Source organism: Malaclemys terrapin, chromosome 9 (assembly GCF_027887155.1).
Source record: "Malaclemys terrapin pileata isolate rMalTer1 chromosome 9, rMalTer1.hap1, whole genome shotgun sequence".
Lineage (NCBI taxonomy): Eukaryota > Metazoa > Chordata > Testudines > Emydidae > Malaclemys > Malaclemys terrapin.
This window is the reverse complement of record NC_071513.1, coordinates 85,416,931-85,442,571: the sequence shown is the minus strand read 5'-3', so window position 1 is coordinate 85,442,571 and position 25,641 is coordinate 85,416,931. Positions and strand designations below refer to the sequence as shown.

General features: G+C 45.2%; 1 long non-coding RNA gene across 1 annotated transcript in view; it reads right to left on the bottom strand.

Moving 5' to 3' along the window:
* Positions 1-9,597: 9,597 nt before the first annotated feature.
* Positions 9,598-25,641, bottom strand: part of LOC128843697 (uncharacterized) — a 31,856-nt gene continuing 15,812 nt past the window's right edge. The window contains exon 3 of the long non-coding RNA XR_008446333.1: positions 9,598-9,809. This is a non-coding gene — a long non-coding RNA (uncharacterized LOC128843697). The remainder of the gene's footprint in view (positions 9,810-25,641) is intronic.

The window sequence follows — 25,641 nt, the reverse complement described above, 5'->3', positions numbered from 1 at the left end:
AAGACTCACACTGATGACAATGGGCTTTAGATCAGGTCCTTAGTGATGGTGCAAGTTATAAAATCAACAGTACTGGAAAGAGAAGTTTTCTGATTATCTTCAGACAAGGGATAGTATGGGCAGTAATGATGTGACATCAAGGCTCAATTACATTCCCCACTCTTCCAGAGGTGAGAAAGTATAAAGGATGAACTGTTTGTTTGGTTGTTGGCCTCTCTTAAAACTTCCAGAAAAGCAGGATATTTTATGAAGTGGCAATGATTACTGGAGTGGAACAGAGTCAGGACCCCTGGAATTGATTTCTACCTCTACCACTGACTTGCTGTGTGACCTCAAGAGTAGTATAAGGTGCCTACCATCAATCAAACTAGTCCCTGCCCCTGGGGGTATTATTTCCGGGGTCTAGAAGGACACATGACCGGAAGCAAAGGCTATCATGTGACCCCCTTTAAGAACTCCTCCCACTGCCCTCTATCAATGAGGATGGGTTTCAGCCACAGAGGACCTCCTCAAGAGGAGATTTTTGTTGCCCTTTTCTGAACCTTTTCCAATTCCAATATATCTTTTTTGAGATGGGGCAACCACATCTGACACAGTAGTCAAGATGTGGGCATACCATGGATTTATATCGAGGCAACATGATATTTTCTGTTCTATTATCTATCCCTTTCTTAATTATTCCCAGCATTCTGTTCGCTTTTTTGACTGCCGCTGTACATTGAGTGGATGTTTTCAGAGAACTATCCACAATGATTCCAAGATCTCTTTCTTGAGTGGTAACAGCTCATTTAGACCCCATCATTTTATATGTATAGTTGAGATTATGCTTTCCAATGTGCATTACTTTGCATTTATCAACATTAAATTTCATCTGCCATTTTGTTGCCCAGTCACCCAGTTTTGTGAGATCCTTTTGTAGCTCTCCGCAATCTGCCTGGGACTTAACTATCTTTAGTAATTTTGTATCATCTGCAAATTTTGCCACCTCACTGTTTACCCCTTTTTCCAGATCATTTATGGTTGTAAATAAAAAACCAAGGACTGAAAGCTCCTGTCATGCTGGGGTATCTCCTTATGAAGTATCTGAAAATTATTACAAACCATTCTCCCAACACAATAAGCTCAGCAAAGCTCTTCAGTATTCTAAAAAGATTTTGGAAAATTATGATGCTTCATTCAGAAAGCTGATGGGTGCTGTATCCTCAGGGGTTCTTAAAAAACAGAATTCTAAAAAGATTTGGGGAAAATATGATGTTTTGTAAAAGGGGGACAGCATTTGGGGGATAAATGGATGGCTGCCCAAAAGTTACGGGCCAGGGTCACTGTAAAAAAATTTTAAAAGGCTAAAGAGGTGATAAGGAGAAAACAAACAAAAGAGATGCCCCCTATTGGAGGCTCTCAAACTGGTGTGTCTGAGAATGGGGAGGCGGAATCTGACATGCAAGGTGGTGGTGACTCTCACATAGAGTCTGATTTAGAAAATTCCCCAGAAGGCTCTCTAGACGGGTCCCTGTCTACTCCTGATGATCCTCGCCATGGCCCCTCGGCATCTGACTCTCAAATAGTGTCTCACATAGAAAACGCAGCTGATGGTTCCATAGAGGAACCTCCAAGTAACCCTGAAAATGCAGATGCAGACCCCCAAACAGATGTGTATATGGAGCGAGTGAGAAGTTGGCAATGGGAATTACGTAGATTTGGGGGTTCAGTGTATTGTGAGGAATTTCGTTTTGTCAATCTTGAGCGAATAAATTCAGCTCAGCAAGTCGTTGAAGCCATACACAGAGGAATACAGTTAGTTCTCTATGACCTAAACAGTAGGGTAGCCCCTGACGATTACGTTCAGTTTGGTGTAGAGAGCCATAATTTAACCAACCCTTTGTTTTTGGTAAGAACTAGGGATGAGCGGTCTGCTGAAGACTTCTTAAATCAGAATTCAAAGCTGTTACAGAGTAATAGAGAGATGCCTGTCGATGGGATGTTGCGCCTTGTTGTGACAGTTGTAAAAACCATGGGTGGGCGTGGCAGTAGATTTAAATTCTATCCTCAATAGTCAAAATCATCCATAAAAAGAGACAGTGTTTAGTAAACCCGACTTACACCGGTACCAATCTGTGTTTTGTGGGTGGGCTCTTGGCCGTCATGGCCAACTGTAAACCCACAGATGCAGAGTTCTTAGACGGGGAGAGAAAGTTGCATGAGAAACTGGGGTGGTCAGATAAAAAAAAGATTATGCTCATTTTTCTCCAGTTTCTCTCCACTTCTGTTTTCCTCCTCCTCTCCCCTTCATTTTCACTCCCTATGGCAGATCAGCACTGCAGAGGCCTATGCTATTTCCTTCTCCTCCCCCAGGTCTGCACTATAGTCCAGGACTAGATCTTTCAAACTATCAAAGTTGATCTTTTCACAGTTTGCTATGTTCAGGGTAATCCCTTTGACTTTCATACCGGTCTTTCCTCCCGACAGCTTGTACCCGTATGTTTTCAGGCTGGCTGACACAAACTCGGTGATGCGTTGATCTGGCGGGATCTTGCTTGTGAGGTCCCCTAAATAATCCCCCAGAGGGGGATTCCAGTCACCTCCTTTTTCACAAATATCACCAAGTCAGTGTCGTGGAACAGGCACCACTCTTGCAGCCTGTGGTGGGGCGACTGCCCCACCCCCATGTTGGAGGGAGCTGCAGCAGGCCAGTGGGCCTGCGCAGATGAACAACCAGTAAGAAAAGGGCTTATTGGGAGCCAATCAGGGCCAGGCTCAGCCCTAAAAAAGGCTGCTGAGGGAGGGAACAGGCAGTCTGTCCCAGGCCTTTGACAGGGGAAGGTCTGTCTCCAGATGTGGGAGACTAGCACCTGGACAGCGAAGTGCTGGCCAGGTTCGGGGAGCAGAATGGAGCTTTAGCCCATAGCCTGCCAGGCTGCTGGCCCTGAAGGGAAGGGCCTAGCGGGTGCAAGGGGCTGTAGGGGAAGCGGCCCAGGGAAGTGGACAGACGAGGGGAGAGAAGGAGAGACAGCAAGGCTGCTGCCAGAAGGTCCATGGGGCGGGACCCAGAGTAAGAGGGTGGGCCTGGGTCCCCCCTCTCCCACCCCTTGCAGTACATCCAGCCATTGGTCGTAGGGAGTGGTCATTATAGACTACGCCAGATCCCTGACAAGAGGGATTAGACTTTGGGGTGTGAGGTTGTACACAATGTCTGGGGCGTAGAGAGACTGCTAATCAACCCCCCCCCCCCGAAGGGGGGTACTGCTGGAGAGCAGTGGTCCGGAAGAGGATGCCACGAGCTGGTGAGCGATGTGGGCTCAGACTCCAACCAAGGGTGAGACAACGGGTGAGACACCACCAGGAGAGGGCACTCCACTGGACTGAGCTAATTCCCGGAGACTTCAGGTGGGAGGCTCTGCGGTGGTGAGTCCTAACCCTGTTACACAGCCTGTCTAGCAGGTTGTATAGCTTTAAGCGGGCATAAGCGATGGTGAAACAGGCTATGAAGATGTTGGTGTTGCCAGTAGCGGTCTTTTGCATGCTTCCAAGACACTGTTCCAAATGCATGCTGTTTCATCATCGATAAATTTGCAGGATGAAACCTCATAATTGGGGGGGGGGGAAACACGATGCTGGTATTGGGTAGGTTTGTGCTTTGACCGAATTTACTCCACAGAGAATTTAAAAACATGGGAATGACAGGAAGTCGGGGGGTGGGGAGGGAGCTAAGAAAGAAGAATAGAAAATGGCTACATCTGACAAGGACAATTACCAAACAGGTCATGGAAAAACACCCAAATCAGAATAAGTAGGATTAACTAGTCCATACTATGTCTAAAGAGATGTGGTTGTATACATCTGATTGTGAAAGAGCACACACAAAAATTAAACAGATATGGGATGGAAAACACCTGACATTATAATGAAGGCTCAGACCTTCTCCAGGCACTGGGTGCAGTTCATAGGAACTGTAGAATTAAAAGTCACTGTTGTTTGATGCATGATTGTTTCCAAATTATTGTGAAACACAAGCTTCTTATTTCTTAATAAAGCTTCATAGATATATATTTTGAAACAATCAGCAGCACCCTGATTACTGCCAGTGCTGCAGTCTGGAGAAGGCTGTAGGCCCAGCAAGGGCAATTATACACTTTCTGGTGGGGGATTGGAAGCACCTGGGTGACAATCACTGGGTTAATAAGGTAATGGCGGAGAATATAAGGAGAGGAAAGAAGAAGCAAGGGGACCTCAAGAGGAGTTTGGATAGAGTTGCCAACAGGTCTGGTCAAAAAGGGGACCTGGCAGCATCTGGTCAGATGTACTGACCAAACACCAAAAGACCTGTTACCGGGGTGCCAGGTTATCAACCTGCACCAGAGCAGGCAGGCAGCAGGCTCTGTGTCCCAGCCCTAGAGCATGGGGAGCCCAGCTAGGGTGGGGAAGAGAGGTGGAGAGGATCGAGCGACAAGGAAGGGGGTGGCGGGAAGAGAGCAGGGGTGGGGCCTGTGGGAAGAGGCGGGGCAGGGAAGGGGCCTGAGGGGAAAGAGGTGGAGTTGGGGGTCTGGTTTTCAAAAATTAGAAAGTTGACAATCCTAAGCTCGGAGAGTGAGCCTGGGCTTGGGAGTGAGGGCTGCAGGGAAGCCTGTCCTTGCTATAAGCCTGTGTTGCATGTTATTGTGATGTAAGGGAGAAATAAATGCACATCTTGGTGAAGGATAAACCAACTGATGTGTGTTTATGACTGCGGAATCATCTGAACTGGCCAGGCAGTGAGGTTCACTGGGTAGTGACAGAGGCGCCCTCTGACAAAGGAAAATGTTTAGCTCTAAAAGCGGCTTTATTTTTTCTAGTATACTGATACAGCGGCTTCCTGTGAAAGTCAAGGATTCCCACAGCTCAGATCTTCTCTAAAGGGAAGAAGCAATGGATGGTTCTTTTAATAATCAGAACTGGCTGGCTCAATACTTAATAACAGCAATAGCAAAGGATGTGAATGTTCACTCCAATACAAGGCTTCCCCTTCACTGGTTTTGTGTTCATGCCCCTGTTGCATTCACCCTACACAAATGTTTGAGTGAACAAGTTTCACTCGCAAGCAGAAATATTGGTGGAAACTGACTTTTCTGTGAATATTCACAGAAAACTAATTTTGAACCTGTAATTGCAAGTATTCACACCAGAGGTCTGTGGGTGTTGTGTGTGCTCAGCACCACCTAGTGGTTTCTCCCCTTAGGCTGGGGGAGAAGCCACTAGAGAGATACAAAGATAATAGTAACTAGAGAATTGCATGCTTTATTGTTTATGTAGGCCAAGCTATATACCCAATGAAAGTGTGAAGCTGTTGCCAGTGCTATATGCAGGCAAGCAGCAGGGGACACCAGAGAGATGCCTCTGCTTGCAGCAATTTGGTGGTAGGGAAGGGATGTGTAGGCAGCTGGGGAGGAGTAATGGAGACAGAGAGGGGCAGGGCTGCCCAGAGGATTCAGGGGGCCTGGGGCAAAGCAATTTTGGGGGCACCTTCCATAAAAAAAAAAGTTGCAATACTATAGAATACTATATTCTCGTGGGGGGCCCCTGTGGGGCCCAGAGCCTGGGGCAAATTGCCCCACTTGCTCCTCCCAGGTGGCCCTGGAGAGGGGGGTTGTTTCCAGCTTCCCCTGCACTCAGCCAATGTCTACACTTAAAACACTACAGCAGCACAGCTGCACTGCTGTGGCGCTTCAGTGTAGACACTAACTAAAGCATCAGGAGGTGTTGCTGTAGTTAATCCACCTCCCTGAGAGGTGATAGCTAGGTCGATGGAAGAATTATTCCGTCAACCTAGAGCTGTCTACACCAGGAGTTAGGTCAGCTTAACTACATCTCTCAGGGGGTATGGATTTTTCACACCCAAGAGGCATATCTATGCCAATGTAACATCAGTGTAATTACTTTGTCCTTACTCTCCAAATATTCATTAACCTATCCCCATCCCCTCCGACCTGAAGTTCACACACATTTCCCACCAAAACCCTCCTTTACCCTATAAGCCCTGGCCGGGAACCACTCACCAAACACACACACAAAACCACGGCCCTTCTCCTTTTAGAGTTAATATATGTGGAGGTTGTGCTAATAGTTCCAGGGTTTATTATTATAAACAATCCCTGCTCCCCTTCCCCACACTCTGGCTCCCTACTTTACCCAGTGCTTTTGCACTTGTCTGGGCCAGCTCCAGGCACCAGCAAAACAAGCAGGTGCTTGGGGTGGCACATTTCTAGGAGCAGCATTCTGGCGCCAGCCATCATAGGTGCCGACTCCAGGGCATGGAGAAAAAGTGCCCCCCCTACCCCAGCTCGCCTCCATTCCGCCTCCGCCTGCTCCCTTGAGCGCACCACCGCCGCTCCGCTTCTCCCGCCTCCCTCCCAGGCTTGCTGCACGCAAAACAGCTGTTTCGCGCAGCAAGGCTGGGGAGGGAGGGAGAAGAAGCCGAGAGGCGGGCGCTTGGGGGAGGCAGCGGTGGTGGAGCGGAGGTGAGCTGGAGCGGGGAGTGGTTCCTCTAGCCCCCGTTACTTCCTGCGCCCCACCACCCTAGCTCACCTCCACTCTGCCTGCTCCCCTGAACACGCCACTGCTCCGCTTCTTCCCCCTACCTCGCCTGGGAGGGAGGGGGGAGAAGAGAAGCAGCGGCAACCCAGGGGAGCAGGTGGAGCGGAGGTGAGCTAAGGCGGGAGGTCGCGGGGGGGCCCCAGGAAGCAATGAGGGGGGAAATGCGACATGCCCGGGGGAGGAGGCAGGGCTGGGGATTTGGGGAAGAGGTTCAGAAGGGGAGGAGTTGGGGCTGGGAGCAGAGGGGTACAAAAAAAGGGGTGGGGGCAAAAAATTTTTTGCTTGGGGCGGCAAAAATCCTAGAGCAGGCCCTGGCACTTGTACCTGCATTTACATTAGGGGGTCTTTCTAGTGCAGCTACACTGGTCAGAAATCGCACCCTGATGGACAAAGCTATGCCAGCAAAAGTCTGTTGTGCCAACCTGGCCTAATTTGGGGGCTGTTTTTGTTATTTTCACTGGGTAATTCATAGGGCTACTCACGTACCACAAGAAAAAGTACCTGTACTACCTGGCGGATAAATAAAGGGAATCATGCAAGTCACGGTAGGCAGAACGCCTGCAGTAAATATGAAATGCAGGTGGAGAATATGTAATGCTGCCAGTAATGTCAGCCCGCCACTGTGATATCACTTTGTAAATATTTGCAAATTCAAAGCTTGCAAATATCAAATGCACATACTGGTTATGAAACACACACATTCAGCTAACAAACCATAGCCTTTATTCTTAGCACTAACATCTGTTTTGTGCTCTCAGAGAGCTGTTCATTAATCCATAACAGTCAGTTGCATAGTCATGGTGCTTTAAATTCCAGGAAGCACAGAACTTATACAGGTGATAGAGAGACAACTACATGAAAACAAGGAAGATAACATTACAAACCTGTGGCAGCAGGCACGGCAAGAGCCAAACTACACACTGCCATGATCGAGTTCTGAAGATATATTACACAGAACTTAGAAATGAGTTGAGTTGTGGGTCCCAGACTCCTGGGAACCAATACAACTCCTAATAATGTCAATGGCAGTCTTTCCACTGACTTCACTGATAGCTGGATCAGATACTATTATTATGACATGTAAACTTCTCCATAACAGCTAAGCCAAAGAGCAGTAACCACATGCATGATAAGGATCATGGAAAACTGGTATAGAAACCTCTCCAAAACAGGCTGTATCGTGAGATTTCTTGCATACCTTCCTTCCGTATGAACCTGACATGCCATGAGAACCGCCTTTTTCACAATATTTCTGATTGCAGCCATAACTGCAGCCAGATCGTGCTGAGCTGTGTGAAAATGGAAGATAATGAAGAAAAACAGTTAGCCAAATACTGGTCGTTTGTAATCTTCCAAGACATTCCATTTCATTTGTGTTCTAGAAATAAGCAAATGCTGAAGAGGCTGCTTCTTGTCAAACGCCTATCACCCTTCCCTAGCAGTTGCATATTTTATTGTTAAATACTGGAAGTCAAACTCAGAGGGGATGTGAAAAGCACAGCCACATAAAAATGTTGAGGGGGAGGGGAAGCAGGCATGAGACTGCATGAGGTTTTCTTATGTAGTGCATAACTAGTCTGTAGGACCCACTGACACAACATTGAGGCCAATAACTTAGATGAATTAAAAAAAGATCAGACATTTATATGATTAATAAGGTCATCCACACTTCTATAAAATGGGATTGACATGTATAAGGATTACAAACCCTCATGCTTTCAGGCACAAGTCAACCACTTACTGCCTGGAGTTGAGAAGAAACTTCCCCTAAAGACAAGTTTTTCCATAATTGTCCTTTATAGCATTTCTTGGAACCAGGCAGTGTCAGATAAATGATACTAGAGTGACCACACATCTGATCTGGAATGGCAATCTGTGTCTATCTATGAGAACTGCAGCCATGTTGAAAATACCAAAAAAAAAAAAAAAAAAAAATGTTGCTCATACTCATACACCACCATGCCTTAGTGGGTAGGGTTACCATACGTCTGGATTTTCCCGGACATGTCCGGCATTTTGGTCCTCAAATCCCCGTCCGGGCGGAATTGCCAAAAAGCCGAACATGTCTGGGAAAATGCCGGCATCCCTACCCCAGTCCCCTGCTTACCTGAGTGACTCCAGCAGGCTGTGAGCTGCAGGCGGATTCCCCACTGCGGCAGCAGCTGCTGCTGCTCCCCCCAGACACCTCAGCTCTGTGCAGCTGAAGAGCCCAGCTGTCCGAGCACTACCGGATTCACGGTTTGCCGGGCAGCCCCCAGACCTCCAGACCCTGTGCCCCCAGCCGGGCGCTTCCCCTCCCGGGCTCCGGCTGTGCTGGGGAAGCACCCGGCCGGGGGCGCAAGGTCTGGAGGTCTGGGGGCTGCCCGGCAAACCGTGAAGCCAGTAGCACTCAGGCAGCTGTTTCGCGTGGCTGGGAGGGAGGAGGGGGAATGCGGGGCGCTCAGGAGATGGGGTGGAGTTGGGGCGGGGACTTTGGGGAAGGGGCGGAGTTGGGGCAGAGTTGGGCGGGGACTTTTGGGAAGGGTGGAGTTGGGGTGGGGCCAGGGCCCCATGGAGTGTCCTCTTTTTTAAAACTTTAAATATGGTAACCCTATTAGTGGGTCACAACCAAGAATGCCAAATTCAGGACAAACTCCTGAGAAATAGGACAAACACAACCCAAAACTGGTGGTGGTTATTTTACAAGAAATACCAAACCAGCCACAAAAGTAAACTCCTGTTTCACCACACTGGCTAACAAGAAAACAAAAGCAGTTTCCTCAGGCATTCCAGTTCTTATATCACCACCAAAGACACTGGATTCAGAGATGAGTGGTTCTTTATAACCAGTCTCATCAAATAATAGGTTTTTCTGATCCCAAAGGACCAGCCACAAACCCAGGTCAATATATAACTTAGATCTTACCCCAAAATCACACTGATGCCAATCCTTTAGTATCTAAAATCTAAAGGTTTATTCATAAAAAGAAAGGTGAGAGTTAAAATTGGTTAAAGGAATCAATTACATACAGTAATGGCAAAGTTCTTGGGTCAGGCTTGTAACAGTGATGGAATAAACTGATAGCTTAAGTCAAGTCTCTGGAGTACATCCACAGCTTGGATGGGTCATTCAGTCCATTGTTCAGAGCTTCAGTTTGTAGCAAAGGTCCTCCAGAGGTAAGAAGCAGAATTGAAGACAAAGTGGAGGTGTTTCCAGGGCCTTTTATAGTTTTTGCCATGTGGAGGGCATCCCATTGTTCTTACTGTGGAAAATTACAGCAACAAGATGGAGTTTGGAGTCACATGGGCAAGTCACATGTTCATGTCAGTGAACTATAAGAACGAACTGAAGTGAAGTGACAGCCCAGCTGTGATACTGTGAACCTTGTTTTACTGAGCAATTGTGAAAGTGTACTTATGTTTTAAGACTTGAAGAGTGTAAATAGTGACTAATAAAGGAAACATTTAATGAGACGTCAGAGATGTATTGAACCCTTATCTATGCAACAATATAAAAGAAATATTGTTACTTCTTTTGCTATGCTTAACACATAATGTTTGACTTTCTGAGTCTGTGGAACATAGACTTTTGCTCTCCCTAATACTGTTTTCCCTACTGTAACACTATTTAATACTAGTCCATACAATGCACAGTTCAATTTCTTGATGTTAGTGCATCTCAGTTATTCTTATTCTATAAGCTTAGAGGAAATTAATTTTTTATTTGCTTATCTATGGTATAAATAAATATAGATTTACAGATCCTAGCATGCAAATTTGTTGTCTTATATGACTGGGATAAATCATGGATGCAGATCATGCATCGGAGTTGTGAAATGGGGTACAAATGCAATAAAAAAATAAGGTATTCAAAAGTTTAAAAAATGGAGGAGGGGCATCAAAGACACTCTTTGCCAGAGGCACCATTTGATTGAGAGCTGGCCCTGCTCTCAGGACCTGACCTTCTGCTGCCTTGCACCTTGTGTGGTCATTTATGCCTGTACAGTACAAAGTGCAAAGTGGGCATATGATGCTACCTAATCAGAATGGTAGCATTCTACACCTAATTTACCCCAGTTTAGGTTGCTGCACACACTTACCAGGCACTGGAAAATCAGGCTCGGGCATGTAAATTACACCAGTTTAAATTACCTTACTCTCACTTACTAACATGTAATTTATGCCATCTTATTCACCATGTCCAAATTTGGCCATAGGGCAAAACGTATTCCAAGATAAAGATGAAAAAGTGTTTCATCATCAAAAAAAGGAGTGTGGAGTGAAAATAGCTACAAGTAGGTAAGCAACAAATCCACAACATGAGGTAGCAAGGTATATCAACAGCAGCCAGGGAGTGAATAGCTGTGGCTTAGAGATGGTCCTGAGCTCAAAGATTAGAGCTCCATCTAGAGCTGCATTTTTCCAAAGTTTTGGAGGAAGCTAGATCAGAAGGTTTAATGTGGGCCCATCTTTAGTTGTGGCCCAAAGCTTCAATCTATTGAGCCAACATACCAATGACATTTAGCCAATTCTGTACTCCATTGGTTCCCAGTTTTCACTGTATGCACCTAAGTACACTATATCCACTGGATCCCCCTTGTCCACATACTTGTTGACCCCCTCAAAGAATTTTAGTAGATTGGTGAGGCATGATTTCCCTTTACAAAAAACATGTTGACTTTTCCCCAACAAATTATGTTCATCTATGTGTCTGACAATTTTGTTCTTTACTATAGTTTCAAATAGTTTGCCTGGTACTGAAGTCAGGGTTACCGGCCTGTAATTGCCAGGATCACCTCTAGAGCCCTTTTTAAAGGTTACAAACTACAGTTAGTAGTTCTGCAATTTCACATTTGAGTTCCTTCAGAATTCTTGGGTGAATACCATCTGGTCGTGGTGAATTATTACTGTTTAGTTTATCAATTTGGTCCAAAATCTCCTCTAATGACACCTCAATTGGGGACAGTTCCTCGGATTTGTCACCTAAAAAGAATGGCTCAGGTTTGGGAATCTCCCTCACATCCTCAGCCATGAAGACCATGAAGGTCCCATATACATCACTGCACACATAACTCTTAGGATGAATACTTACAAAGGAAGCTGGTGATGTACCATGTATGTACCTTTAGAAAAATTTATGTTAGGCCCCGATTCAGCAAATGCTTATGTCAGATCTAAACTTAAAACTAAAGTCTGTATAATAGTGTTGATTAAGGTGTAATTGTTATGACATTTTAATACCAACAAAAGCAATTATACCTGCACAAAAGAGCTTTTGCCAGTGTAGCTTACTTTGTACAGGGAACTGGTATAAGTTTTTACCAGTGTAGGCTGCATTTATGCTAGGAGGGTGTGCCAATACAGCGATACCAGTATACCAGCAAACCTTTCCTAGTGTAGATTAGGCCTTATGCACAGGCTTAATTTTAAGCACTTGCAGGGCCAATCAGAGGCAGGGCCAGGAGGGCCATTTGGCCTGGGCCTCAAGCTCATAGGAGGCCTCAAATTTAGACACTTGTACATTTTTTGGCATTTGATAAGTTTTGCAATTTCTTTTTGTGTGCATCCCTATCTGACCAAAATGTGACACAGTCTCTCAGCTTAGAGCTGCAAATTTAACCAAATAAGAGATGTGATTTGGTAAGACATAATTTTTTTGTTAACTGATATAGATTTGTCATATTAAAGAGTTAAAAATGTTCATAAATATTAATAAAAATATATCGGGTCTGATGGCACAAGATTAGACTGTGATGAATGTGTCCTCTCAGATCAGCTGATTATATAAACAAACCACTACTAGTGGCTGGTGCTGGATCAAGTGTGTGTTGAAAGGTAGAGAATTGTTACATTTTAGTGTCTTTATAGTTTTACGACTAGTTGACTAAGCAATTATTTATGTGTGAGAATTCCTCATTATCATCTTCATATGGTAGCTAAAGGAGGTGACTGGTTGATTGGTTGAGCCCTAGCTTGGTAGCTTAGTCATCATGATAGGCTTTCGTAGTCTATAGGCCCAGATTCAAGGTGAAAATTTGTGAGGACAATCTTGTACAGGGAGTTTCGTGAGGACACATGTTTGAAATTTTTGGATATTATCCCTCTGTCTGTAGCCGTGTCTGTGTTTACTATATATATGTCATCCCTTTGTCTTCAGCTCAATCTGTTATATTATACCTTGCGTGCTTGAGCTTTGATTCAGTGATAAGGATAATAACTGTCTGACTGTTTCAGTTTGTGTTCTTACTCTGGTTTTTCTTCAGATCGTATAATTCATTCATCTTGTCTTTTCAGCATTTGTGTACATGTTTACAGTAGACGATTTCAAGTGTAGATAAGCTACTTATTTACAGCAGAATATTTCAAGTGTGGATAGGCTAAATATTGACCAGATAGATCACTATGAAAACTGGAAAATACACTTTACCCAACAAACAATGCTACAGATAATGAAAACTCCGCAACTGCAACAGGTGATATTTTCATGCCAATACTTGGACATGAGGACAGTAGTCAAGAAGGAGATGTGCCAACAGTAACAGATGCAGCAGAAGATCCTGTGTACGATCAAGAAACTCAACAGCAACAGGAAGATGTAGATCTTATGCAGAAAGAGCAATTCATGAGTACTACAGATGTGACTGACATTGGAATTATTGACAAGAGCAATGCTGCCCAAATGCAATCTTTTCTTCATATTAGTTGTTTTGAAATTCCAAGTAACATTCGACGAGATGCTGATAATCATGCTTTCCCTACTCGTCTGCTGACAAAAACTCTTCCAAATGGTGAGACCTGCACAAGAGACTGGTTATGCTGGATTACGGAAAAACAATCTCTGTACTGTGAACCCTGCTTCATTTTGAACAAAAGTGCCGCAAATGCATCAGTTCTCTCTGATCAATCAGGATGGAGCACCAACAGAGGTTGAAGGAAGCTGAAAGACCGAATACCATCACATGAGAGTTCAACATCACACAAAGAAAACTATGTTGCATGGAAATCAGCCAGTAGGGCAGCATCAGCTGAAAGTTCAGTTGAGAATTTACTCTTGAGTGAACTCTCTACAGAAACTAATAACTGGAAAAATCTTCTTGAGCACATCCTGAACGTCATCATTTTTCTTTCTGAGTGGGGATTGGCTTTCTTTGGTTCTAGTCAATGTATTGGTGATCGTGCAAATGGAAACTTTCTAGGTATAGTTGAGCTCCTCAGCAAATATGACCCACTTTTATCAGAGCATGTTAAATGTGTTCAAGAATCACAAGAGAGTCAAAAGTGCATGCAAGTCCATTATCTCTCCACATGCATACAAAACGAGTTTACTGACCTATGTGGGTCATTCGTACAAACAACAATTCTTGATGAGATTCAAAAAGCCAAGTATTTTTCAATCATTAGAGGGGTAGCCGCGTTAGTCTGAATCTGTAAAAAGCAACAGAGGGTCCTGTGGCACCTTTAAGACTAACAGAAGTATTGGGAGCATAAGCTTTCGTGGATAAGAACCTCACTTCTTCAGATGCAAGTAATGGAAATCTCCAGAGGCAGGTATAAATCAGTATGGAGATAACGAGGTTAGTTCAGTCAGGGAGGGTGAGGTGCTCTGCTAGCAGTTGAGGTGTGAACACCAAGGGAAGAAAAACTGCTTCTGTAGTTGGATAACCATTCACAGTCTTTGTTTAATCCTGATCTGATGGTGTCAAATTTGCAAATGAACTGGAGCTCAGCAGTTTCTCTTTGGAGTCTGGTCCTGAAGTTTTTTTGCTGTAAGATGGCTACCTTTACATCTGCTATTGTGTGGCCAGGGAGGTTGAAGTGTTCTCTTACAGGTTTTTGTATATTGCCATTCCTGATATCTGACTTGTGTCCATTTATTCTCTTGCGTAGTGACTGTCCAGTTTGGCCAATGTACATAGCAGAGGGGCACTGCTGGCACAAGATGGCATATATAACATTGGTGGACGTGCAGGTGAATGAGCCGGTGATGTTGTAGCTGATCTGGTTAGCTCCTGTGATGGTGTTGCTGGTGTAGATGTGTGGGCAGAGTTGGCATCGAGGTTTGTTGCATGGGTTGGTTCCTGAGTTAGAGTTGTTACGGTGCGGTGTGTGGTTGCTGGTGAGAATATGCTTAAGGTTGGCGGGTTGTCTGTGGGCGAGGACTGGCCTGCCTCCCAAGGTCTGTGAAAGTGAGGGATCATTGTCCAGGATGGGTTGTAGATCACTGATGATGCATTGGAGAGGTTTAAGCTGAGGACTGTAGGTGATGGCCAGTGGAGTTCTGTTGGTTTCTTTTTTGGGCCTGTCTTGTAGCAGGAGGCTTCTGGGTACACGTCTGGCTCTGTTGATTTGTTTCTTTATTTCCTTGTGTGGGTATCGTAGTTTTGAGAATGCTTGGTGAAGATCTTGTAGGTGCTGGTCTCTGTCTGAGGGGTTGGAGCAGATGCCGTTGTACCTCAGTGCTTGGCTGTAGACGATGAATCGTGTGGTGTGTCCAGGGTGGAAGCTGGAGGCATGAAGGTAGGCATAGCGGTCGGTGGGTTTTCGGTATACGGTGGTGTTAACGTGGCCATTGCTTATTTGTACTGTGGTGTCTAGGAAGTGGACCTCCTGTGTAGATTGGTCCAGACTGAGATTGATGGTGGGGTGGAAGCTGTTGAAATCATGGTGGAATTCTTCCAGGGTCTCCTTCCCATGGGTCCAGATGATGAAGATGTCATCAATGTAGCGTAGGTAGAGAAGGGGCGTGAGTGGACGAGAGCTGAGGAAGCATTGTTCCAGGTCAGCCATAAAAATATTGGCATATTGTGGGGTCATGCGGGTGCCCATAGCAGTGCCACTGGTCTGGAGGTATATATAGTCACCAAATTTGAAATAATTGTACATGAGGATAAAGTCACAGAGCTCAGCAATAAGTTGTGCTGTGTCATCATCAGGGATACTGTTCCTGACAGCTTGTATTCCATCTGTGTGTGGGATGTTTGTGTAGAGAGCCTCTACATCCATGGTGGCTAGGATGGTGTTTTCTGGGAGGTCACCAATGCATTGTAGTTTTCTCAGGAAATCTGTGGTGTCACGGAGATAGCTGGGAGTGCTGGTGGCGTAGGGTCTGAGTAGGGAGTCCACATATCCAGACAGTCCTTCAGTGAGAGTGCCAATGCCCGAGATGATGGGGCTTCCAGGATTTCCAGGTTTGTGGATCTTGGGTAGTAGATAGAATAACCCCGGTCGGGGTTCTAAGGGTATGTTGATTTGTTCCTGTGTTAGTGTACGGAGTGTCCTGAGTAGATGGTGCAGTTATTTAGTGTATTCCTCAGTGGGATCTGAGGAAAGTGGCCTGTAGAATTTGGTATTGGAGAGTTGTCTGGCAGCCTCCTTCTGGTAGTCAGACCTGTTCATGATGACAACAGCACCTCCTTTATCAGCCTCTTTGATGATAATGTCAGGGTGGTGTGAAAGTGAAATGAATTATATTAAAGAAATAGAATGAATTAAAGAATGCTGTATGTACCTTTAAGTAGAAATGAGAAATGCTGCAAGCCAGGGGGGCAGGAAAGCAGACATTAACTGCTTAATGAATTGCCCCACTTAAGGGCAATTGGTGAAGCATTAGCCTTAGATCGATAAGAGTTAATAAGGAAGCAGGATATGCATATTGTGCCCTATGCAAATTTTACAATTTTGCTCTCTCTGTCCCTTTGTTTAGTTTGCACCCTTTTATCTGTACAAATAAGACTGTTTGAATCTTGCATGGGGGCTCACAGTATCTGAATGTATTAGCAGAGCGCTGTGCTAATAAAACAGAGTGGTCTGACAAACTGAGTCCTGAGTCTAACTTTGACAATTTGGAGGTTCCACCGAGACGGCAACCGTCTTCACTGGGGCTGTGTGATTCCTGACCGTTTTTGTAGGATGACCGTGGTAGCCGGCACCTGGGCATTTGGCCCGAGCGGTCCTCCTCCTGAACGGAAGGGTGCACGACCACAGCGAGGTCTACGCCATCGAACCTGTTGGTTCCCACTCTGTTCTGGTAGGGATCCCGGGATCTGACATCAGGAATCTGGTCAGGTAATTATTTCTGTGTTTTGTCCGGACTGAGGACTGTCCTGTCTCTGTGTCTATCCGTCCTCCTGTGGAGTGTTTGAGTCTGGGTGCCATCTCCGTCCGGGGATCGGCCAACCAAGGGGTTCCTGTCCCCGCGGTCTGAGTGAGTGAAATCTGCACAATCACAGCCGCACCGCACCTTGGGTAAAACTCTTGGTGTGAAAGCAAGGGCGATTGAGTCAGTAGCCTGTGGGCTCCTTTTGTGTTGTCGGAGAAAAACTGAGTTCTCACTGTTTTTGTTTAGGTGCAGCAAGTCAGAGGCTTTATTAACTCTCACATGTGCAGAGGAGAGAGCAAGTAGGTCTCTCTCTGGTAACTAATTACAGCAAGCATTTATACCTTTCATTACAGAAATAATGAGGGACAGCTGCATTTTGTTTATACATAGGCCATCTTGATATCTCATTTTCTTACTTGTTTTGACTCTTGCCTACATACAATTAGTTTCTATACCTTATCTACACAAGGTCTTCTACACCTTATCTATACTGAGGTCACAATGACTTCTTACACAGCTCTTTCTCACCCGTCTCACACAATCCTCACACAATCCTCACACAATCCTCGCTTCTACAAATCTCGCGTTATCAGGGTTATCAGGGTCACAGCTAGCTTGACTCTTGCTAACAAAGACTGTCTCTTGCTAACTAAGCCTGACTCTTGCTAACAACCATCATGCATTGCAGTTCCCTTCTGTCAGTTCTTTTCTCTGCTTCCACAACCCCCCCCCTTTTGTACTTCTAGTACAACAAACATTCTCAAATCTCTATTTGCATCAAGTCCTGGACTTCAGATTCTAAATTAGATGCTTCAACCTTAGGGGTTTTGATTGGATGCAATGATAATGCATGATTAGCATGAACATGAAAGGTATTACTATTATTACGTCTTTTACAACAACAATAACATAATCCTAAACTAACTAATAACAATACAAGCAATAACATTCCCATAGCAATACTATAATGGGGTTGTTGTACAGCCTTTGTTATAAAGCACAATACATCATATTTAGTACATAAGGTAGCTACTCTATAAGCAGTGTGAAAGGCATACTTTTCTACTTGATATACATTTTGAAGCATGTGAATTTGCCCTTGTACTTCAGAGATTTTCTGAATCTCAGGTAACAATGAAAGCAAATTTTGAAATCTATCAGATAGTAAGCTAGTCCAATTAAAGGGTATCTGGAACCTAAGGGCTACTTGAAAAACTCTATCTGCAGGCCAGTAAATGATATGATTGCCTGCAGTAGTAGTGAGATTAAAATGTATGTCTTGTGATATGGTGTCATTAACATACACACAGCTATCAGTAGCTTGGAAGAGTAAGTGTCCTGTCAGGGTAGTTCCTTGTCCCCTACCCTCCCAGCAAACGTAGTCATAGACAGTGACAACTTCTCCTGGCTTCAGTTTACGTGTACACTGAAGCTGTGGGGGTTCTAATGGCCAGAATATCCACAGGTTACCTAACCCCATCCAAATGTCAGGTGTAATCCTAGGAGCACTAACTAAAAATCGATTGGGCATACCAGGTGGTCTAATTTCCCAGATGTCTCGATGAATTACCCAATCCCATATGCATCCTCCCCATGGACCTGGCAGGATACGGTATGTGGGAGCCCACACCCCCTGTACTGGTCCATTTGCTTGGAAGGAGCACTGAGAACGTCCACACTTCCACCCAGAAAGTTTCCAAGTATGTCTCCATGGCCACAGGTCAGATGGCACTCCTGACGTGTCTGTAAGGGCAGTGGGCCAAGCCTGGTGCTCTAGATCATTCCGAATGGCCATTAGCTGGTCATTCAAGAAATCCTGAATCTCTGAGCATGCTAGATCCCACTGCAATGCCTTCCCAGCCTCAGTGATATTCAATACCATCTCTGTCAGTAACTTCTGGGTCATAGAACTAAGGGCGGAGATAACATGTAACTCACCAACTCCAGCCTGTACCTGGGTTAGTTGTGCTCCAGAAACAAGGCCTATGGCCTTCTCTAGTTGGCCCAATTTCTCATCATGTTCCTGATTCTTAAAAATATTCCAAACTGCTGCTGCACTATTGGCCCCATCCCACAGGGATCCGGTCAAGTCTCTTCTCTTTCTAGAAGAAATAACCCAAGCCCTCTGTTGTGCTAATCTAATGGCAGCCCCTTGTGAACAGTTCGGGTATGTAGAGGTAATCTGGAAACTGGATAAGGGCAATGAAAATTTAACAGTTCCCAGTGTGGTGTTAATCACAGTCCATCGATATCCTACTACATCTCTCTTTGGTGTAGTACTATACCACATCTGTTGGTCAAACACCTTTATGTATTTCCGGGAGGCATTAACATTAATGGTATAAGATGGAGTGTATTGCAGTAAGGTACAAGTCACATTATCAGTCACTGGAATCATTTCTATGCAGGTAAAATTTCCAGTGGCAGAACAAACTCTTTGAGTGCTTGTTCGATTGTTCACTAATTGGGTGATCAAATAACAATAAGGGCCTCTTTCATTTAACACAGTACAAATTCCAGGAACAATCATCATATCTATTTCACTATAGAACCCATCAATTGCAGTTATTAATTCTTGGGGTTCACTAGTAGTGATATCATGTATTTTTATCTCTACAGATCCATTTGTTTTCCATTCAATTGTTTGCTCATATACATTATCTTGAACTTTAAAGAATAATTTCTCTGAGCAAAATTTCAGTAAATCACTGAGATGTGAAAGTCTTGGCCAATGAGTTTCATTGGAATGTGTAGTACTGTTTGTATCTGGATAAGTTACAGTGGTGGTGGCAAGGGTCAAGGGACTAGTGGTAGGTGTAGTCTTTGTAGTGGCAAGGCGTTTTTGATATTCATCATCTGAAAGCCAATTAGGGAGGGCAGTGCATCCTGAAGGTATCTGTCCATAAGCACAAAGCCCTGATCCTGGAAAGAATCCACCCCACCACTGGACCCCACATTCCCAGGAACGTTCCCCACAGTTCCCTCCTTGCCAATAAACAATACTTCGTTTCTTCCACCAAGGCCAGTTCTTAATGTCTTTTGTAGTTAGAAAGTTCTGGACTTTGGTGGTTTCAGCAGAGCGAGTGTTTCTTCTTTTCTTCTTCAAAAACAGTTGTGATTCACCACAGTGCAGGGGAGAGGTTACTAGCACTTCACCCTGTACTGGTGTGGTTCCTGTAAAAGAATTCAAAGGCACAGTAGATCTGTCAGTGGACAAGGGAGAGGTTACTAGCACTTCACCTTGTCCTCTTTCCCTGCTGTCCAGGAGGCACAGCAGAGTTAGCAGGAGAAATAGGCTGATCAGCAGCTGGAGAATCCTCTCCAGGCAGAGGGGTCTTTTTGCAGTGCGAAGCATGGGTCCAGGTGGGCAGTCCTTGGCACTTCACAGCAGTGTTAGTGGTTAACAGGACTTGGAAAGGGCCTTTCCAGCGTGGAGCCAAGGCAGTCTTTCGCTGATGGACCTTTATGTAGACCCAGTCTCCTGGTTCCAGCGAGTGGCAGGGCTGCACAGGATCCTTGGGTAGTGCTTCTTTCACCTGTGTATAGAAAGACTTAACACATTTCATTAGTGCCTGACAATACTTAAGCATTGTGTCATCCATTAAATGAATGTCCATCTGAGCTAGGGTCAGTGGGGGCGCAGTTGGTAGTCTCATCGGGCGCCCTGTCAGAATCTCATGAGGGCTGAGTCCAGTCTTTCGATTGGGAGTGGCCCTCATACTCATTAGTGCCAGAGGAAGGGCATCTGGCCACTTCAAGTTTGTTTCAGCACAAATCTTGGCCAGTTTATTTTTCAGAATTCCATTCTGGCGTTCCACTGTCCCAGCAGACTGCGGATGGTGGGGACAGTGAAGGTTGTGTTGAGTCTGCAAAGCTGCACATAACTCCTTTACAATCTGTCCAGTAAAATGAGTTCCACGGTCACTGTTGATACTCACAGGGATGCCAAATCGTGGTACAAAATCTTTAAGCAGAAGTTTCACAACAGTCCTGGCATCTGCTTTCCTGCAGGGAAAAGCTTCAACCCAATTTGAAAATACATCCACCAAAACCAATACATATTCATAGCCACAACATTTAGACAGTTGAATAAAATCAATCTGAATATTTACAAAAGGTCCCCAAGGGGGAGGGTGAGCTGCCTGCCTAACTTTAACAGCTTTACCAATGTTATGCTGCTGACAAATCACACATTGTTGACAGTAGTGATGTGCAATGACTGGGAACCCGAATGCACACCAATCTCGGTTAACTGCAGCAACCATCCCCCCTTTGCTCACGTGAGCCATTCCGTGGTATACACGAGCAAGATAGGGCATTAGCATCTTCGGTGCAACCAGGCGACCAGCTGGGGCACGCCAAAGATGATCAGGGTGTAGAATACAGCCATTAGCACTCCAAAAACGTTTCTCAGCTGCCGGTGCAGCTTCCTGGATCTTGGCCAGATCCTCAAGGGAGGCTAGTGGAGGCTGTTCAATCAAAGCACAAGTATATTCAGCCTGAGGTGCAGAAAGGGCCGCTGCTTTGGCTGCAGAGTCTGCCAAAGCATTTCCACGGGTAACTTCATCATGAGGGGTCTGGTGAGCTGTACATTTCACGACAGCTATAGCTTTGGGCAATAAAAGAGCATCTAAAAGAGCAGAGACATACAGACTGTTCTTAATAGGAGAACCAGTGGATGTAAGAAAACCTCTATACTTCCAGAGCAACCCATAATCATGTACCACTCCAAAAGCATAACGAGAGTCTGTATAGATTGTAACTGCTTGATCCTGAGCGAGAATGCAGGCTCGAGTTAAAGCCACAAGTTCGGCCACTTGAGCAGAAAACACAGAAGGAAGGAAAGCACTTTCAATAACAGCATGTGCAGAACACACAGCATAACCAGCAACCAATTTGCCCTTAGAATCTCGCAAGCACGAACCATCTACAAAGTAAATAAGATCAGGATTTTGCAAAGGCACATCTAGTAAATCATCTCTTGGACGAGAGAGAACCGATGTCACAGACACACAGTCATGTGGGTCTCCGTCTTTGGGCCCAGGCAACAAGGAGGCAGGATTTAGAACAGGGCAACGAGCCAAAGTAATATGAGATGAAGACAACAAGACAAGCTCATATTTTGTAAGACGAGAAGTGGATAGATGCTGTGTCTTAGATTTTAACAAGAGAGCAGCCACAGCATGAGGAACAGCAACAATCAAAGGAGATCCTAAGACAATAGATTCAGATACCTGAACAGCAAGAGCTGCTGCAGCTACAGCACGCAGGCAAGGGGGAAATCCAGCTGCCACAGCGTCTAGGGCAGTACTGTAATAAGCAATGGGACGGTGTTTGTCTCCGTGCTTTTGCGTTAATACAGCCAAAGCAAACCCATTACGCTCATGACAGAAAAGAGTGAATGGTTTAGCATAATCAGGAAGTCCCAGGGCTGGTGCACTGGACAGACTTTGCTTGATAGCAACAAAAGCTTGTTCAGCCTCTGGAGACCAAGGAAGAGGCTCAGGGGTACCTGACTTAGTCAGATCCTGTAAGGGTTTAATCATTGTTGCATAGCCTAAAATCCATTGTCTACAGTACCCAGTCATGCCAAGAAAAGTACGCATTTGAGAAATAGTTCCAGGCCTCTTAAAGGAACCTGGAGTGCATGTGCCACACTTCTAGTAAGATAACGGGTACTTTCCTCAGAGGGATTAGAATCAGGGGAGCTACTGGGAGGCTTAGAATCACCTCTTTGTGGTGAAGAGGAGGCTTCTCTCCCAGGGGAAGAGAGAACAATGTGTGCAGCTGATACATGCAGTGGTGAAACTGGCACTGCCGGGTGAGATTCGTTAGCAGACCCAGGCTGTGCAGGGGGAGGAGGCAGCACGGGCTGCTGCTGCTGCTGAATGTTACTGAAGAAATCTAAAATATCCTCAGCAGTTTCCTCCTCACTGTCAGATCTAACTAATTGGGGATAAAGGGGAGCAGAAGGAATTGCTTGAACGGGATTAGGATACACAGGAGCAGAAGGAATCGCTCTAGGGGTTAAACAGCTGGATGCCTTGCATTTAAGCTGTAAATGTTGCACTTGGGCTTTTAACTTTTCCTGGGAGTCCTTTAGACTCCGCACTCGAGACTCCTGGAGTCTCTTTGTTGCTTCCTCCCACCAACAGACAAATTGCTCCCACTGTGTATCAGAGGCTTTTGGTGAAGCCAGAGTTTCTTTAAGGTATTTAAGTTTGTCTAAATCAAAGGTACCTTCTAGTGGACATTGTTTAGATGGATTTGCACGCGTGTAAAGATTCCAATTATCTAAATACCTGCAGGTTTTCGGGCCATAATGTACATACATGAAATAAGCTGGGGTACCCTTAGGGGGTGAGAGGGAAGACTTAGACTGTCCCCCACCCATTTTCCAATCACACACTCAAAGGGGGAAGGATGCCCTGTCCGCGCTAGCGGCTCATAAACTAAGGATCTCTCCCTACAGGGTATTCACACAGGAGTGACTAACGAGGATAGCCATGACCCCCTACACCTCCCTTCAGCAAAGAGCGTCGGCTAATCTCAGAGAGAAAGCGCCGCTTACTCTGTTGCATCCAGTGAGATGGTCAGACTGTCAGTGGCTCACACGGAGAGGAAAAGGGGAGGGAAGATGGGTGCACACACTCCTAGACCCAGGTAGCCTCCTCGCCGGACGATGCCAGGCCGAGTCAACCTACATGGGTCGGATCTCCTAAAGATCCTCTAGTTACCGGGCTTGCGTTAGAGTAGTTCTGGTCACGAGCCAAAAGACTTCGCAGAGTACTCTGGGCGTCTTCCGGTAACACTCAATTCACACTGTGTACACACACACACACACACTCAACATACCAAGGCCTTCTACCAGGTACTACTCCTGAGTACCTCCAGGTACTATTCCCAAGTACCTTGATGCATCACTTGAGGCGGTAAAAACCCCTCTTGAGGCAGTAACAACTCCTCAATACAGGTGCAAACCCTATGCACCTAGCATATGCTTACAGGGGGCGGCAAACAATTCCCCTATTACGCCGCTCAGCATCTGACCTTGCTGCACAGTCAATAAGTTCGGATGGCGTGAGCCCAACAGGGGCAGACGGCCCCACGGACAGTCCTCCTCCGACACCCCAATAGAGATTTCAAAAGGTCTCTTACCTCTATTGTGGCGCCATGGGGTTCGAAGGGGAACGATCCGTAGCAGCTGCCGTTGCCTCAGTGGGCGTTGCCATCCCGGACGAGCCCCCAAATTGTCGGAGAAAAACTGAGTTCTCACTGTTTTTGTTTAGGTGCAGCAAGTCAGAGGCTTTATTAACTCTCACATGTGCAGAGGAGAGAGCAAGTAGGTCTCTCTCTGGTAACTAATTACAGCAAGCATTTATACCTTTCATTACAGAAATAATGAGGGACAGCTGCATTTTGTTTATACATAGGCCATCTTGATATCTCATTTTCTTACTTGTTTTGACTCTTGCCTACATACAATTAGTTTCTATACCTTATCTACACAAGGTCTTCTACACCTTATCTATACTGAGGTCACAATGACTTCTTACACAGCTCTTTCTCACCCGTCTCACACAATCCTCACACAATCCTCACACAATCCTCGCTTCTACAAATCTCGCGTTATCAGGGTTATCAGGGTCACAGCTAGCTTGACTCTTGCTAACAAAGACTGTCTCTTGCTAACTAAGCCTGACTCTTGCTAACAACCATCATGCATTGCAGTTCCCTTCTGTCAGTTCTTTTCTCTGCTTCCACAGTGTGTTGCACCGGACATCGCCCTGACGAACCCGAATTTCCTTCTTGTGTGATTGGTGTGTGTAAAGTCCTCCTGTATTGGTAACCAGACGTCTAAGTCGGGACAGTTCCCTAAAGGAACGCTGGCTCAGTTTTAGGAAGGCTCCGGACTCCTGTAAATTTCTGGAAAAATGGTCTAGGCTAACTCAGGGAGATCCCAAAACTCAGTGGCCACTGTTAAAACCCCGGAACAAGGACCGAGTGGACATCTTAAAAAACAAACTCGGCCAGCCTAAAACTAAATTGGCTAAAGGAGAGGTTAATTGTTTCATGCAGTGGTGGGAAGAGGCAAATCGTAGGTGGACAAAATCAAAACTCGCCTCTCTCAAATATTCAAATAATAAGTTAAAAGCTTTATTAAAAGCCTCCTCTCCCACCACCAGACTGAGTGCTCCCCTTCACCCTGTTCTCTGACAAAAAACAACCCTGGATCGATCCCAACTCCCTTCATACTCCCCTCTCATTGTAAAAAGGATAAAATGCCCCTTGTTGTGTTCCCCTTAGTTGTCTGCCTCAGAAACTGGTTCTTTAGTGTTCCATTACCAATTCAGCAAGGAGGGTGGGCTCCTCAACTAGCCCCCACTCTTCCTGGTCCCTTTCCTTAAGCATTTCTTTCAAAATTGTGAAATGACCACAATATCACTCACAAAAATGGTTCATTGGAAAAAGCAGGATTGGGCCCAGACAAGCAGGCAAACAACAGATAAAGAAACTAAAAAAAAAAAAAAACCAGGTTGGAAGCCCTAAGGGCATATTTCAGAGTAACAGCCGTGTTAGTCTGTATCCGCAAAAAGAAGAACAGGAGTACTTGTGGCACCTTAGAGACTAACAAATTTATTAGAGCATAAGCTTTCGTGGACTACAGCCCACTTCTTCGGATGCATATAGAATGGAACATATAATGAGGAGATATATATACACACATACAGAGAGCATAAACAGGTGGGAGTTGTCTTACTAACTCTGAGAGGCCAATTAATTAAGAGGAAAAAAAAAAAAAAAAAAAAAAAAAAAAAAAACTTTTGAAGTGATAATCAAGCTAGCCGAGTACAGACAGTGTGATAAGAAGTGTGAGAGTACTTACAAGGGGAGATAGTCAACGTTTGTAATGGCTCAGCCATTCCCAGTCCTTATTCAAACCGGAGTTGATTGTGTCTAGTTTGCATATCAATTCTAGCTCTGCAGTCTCTCTT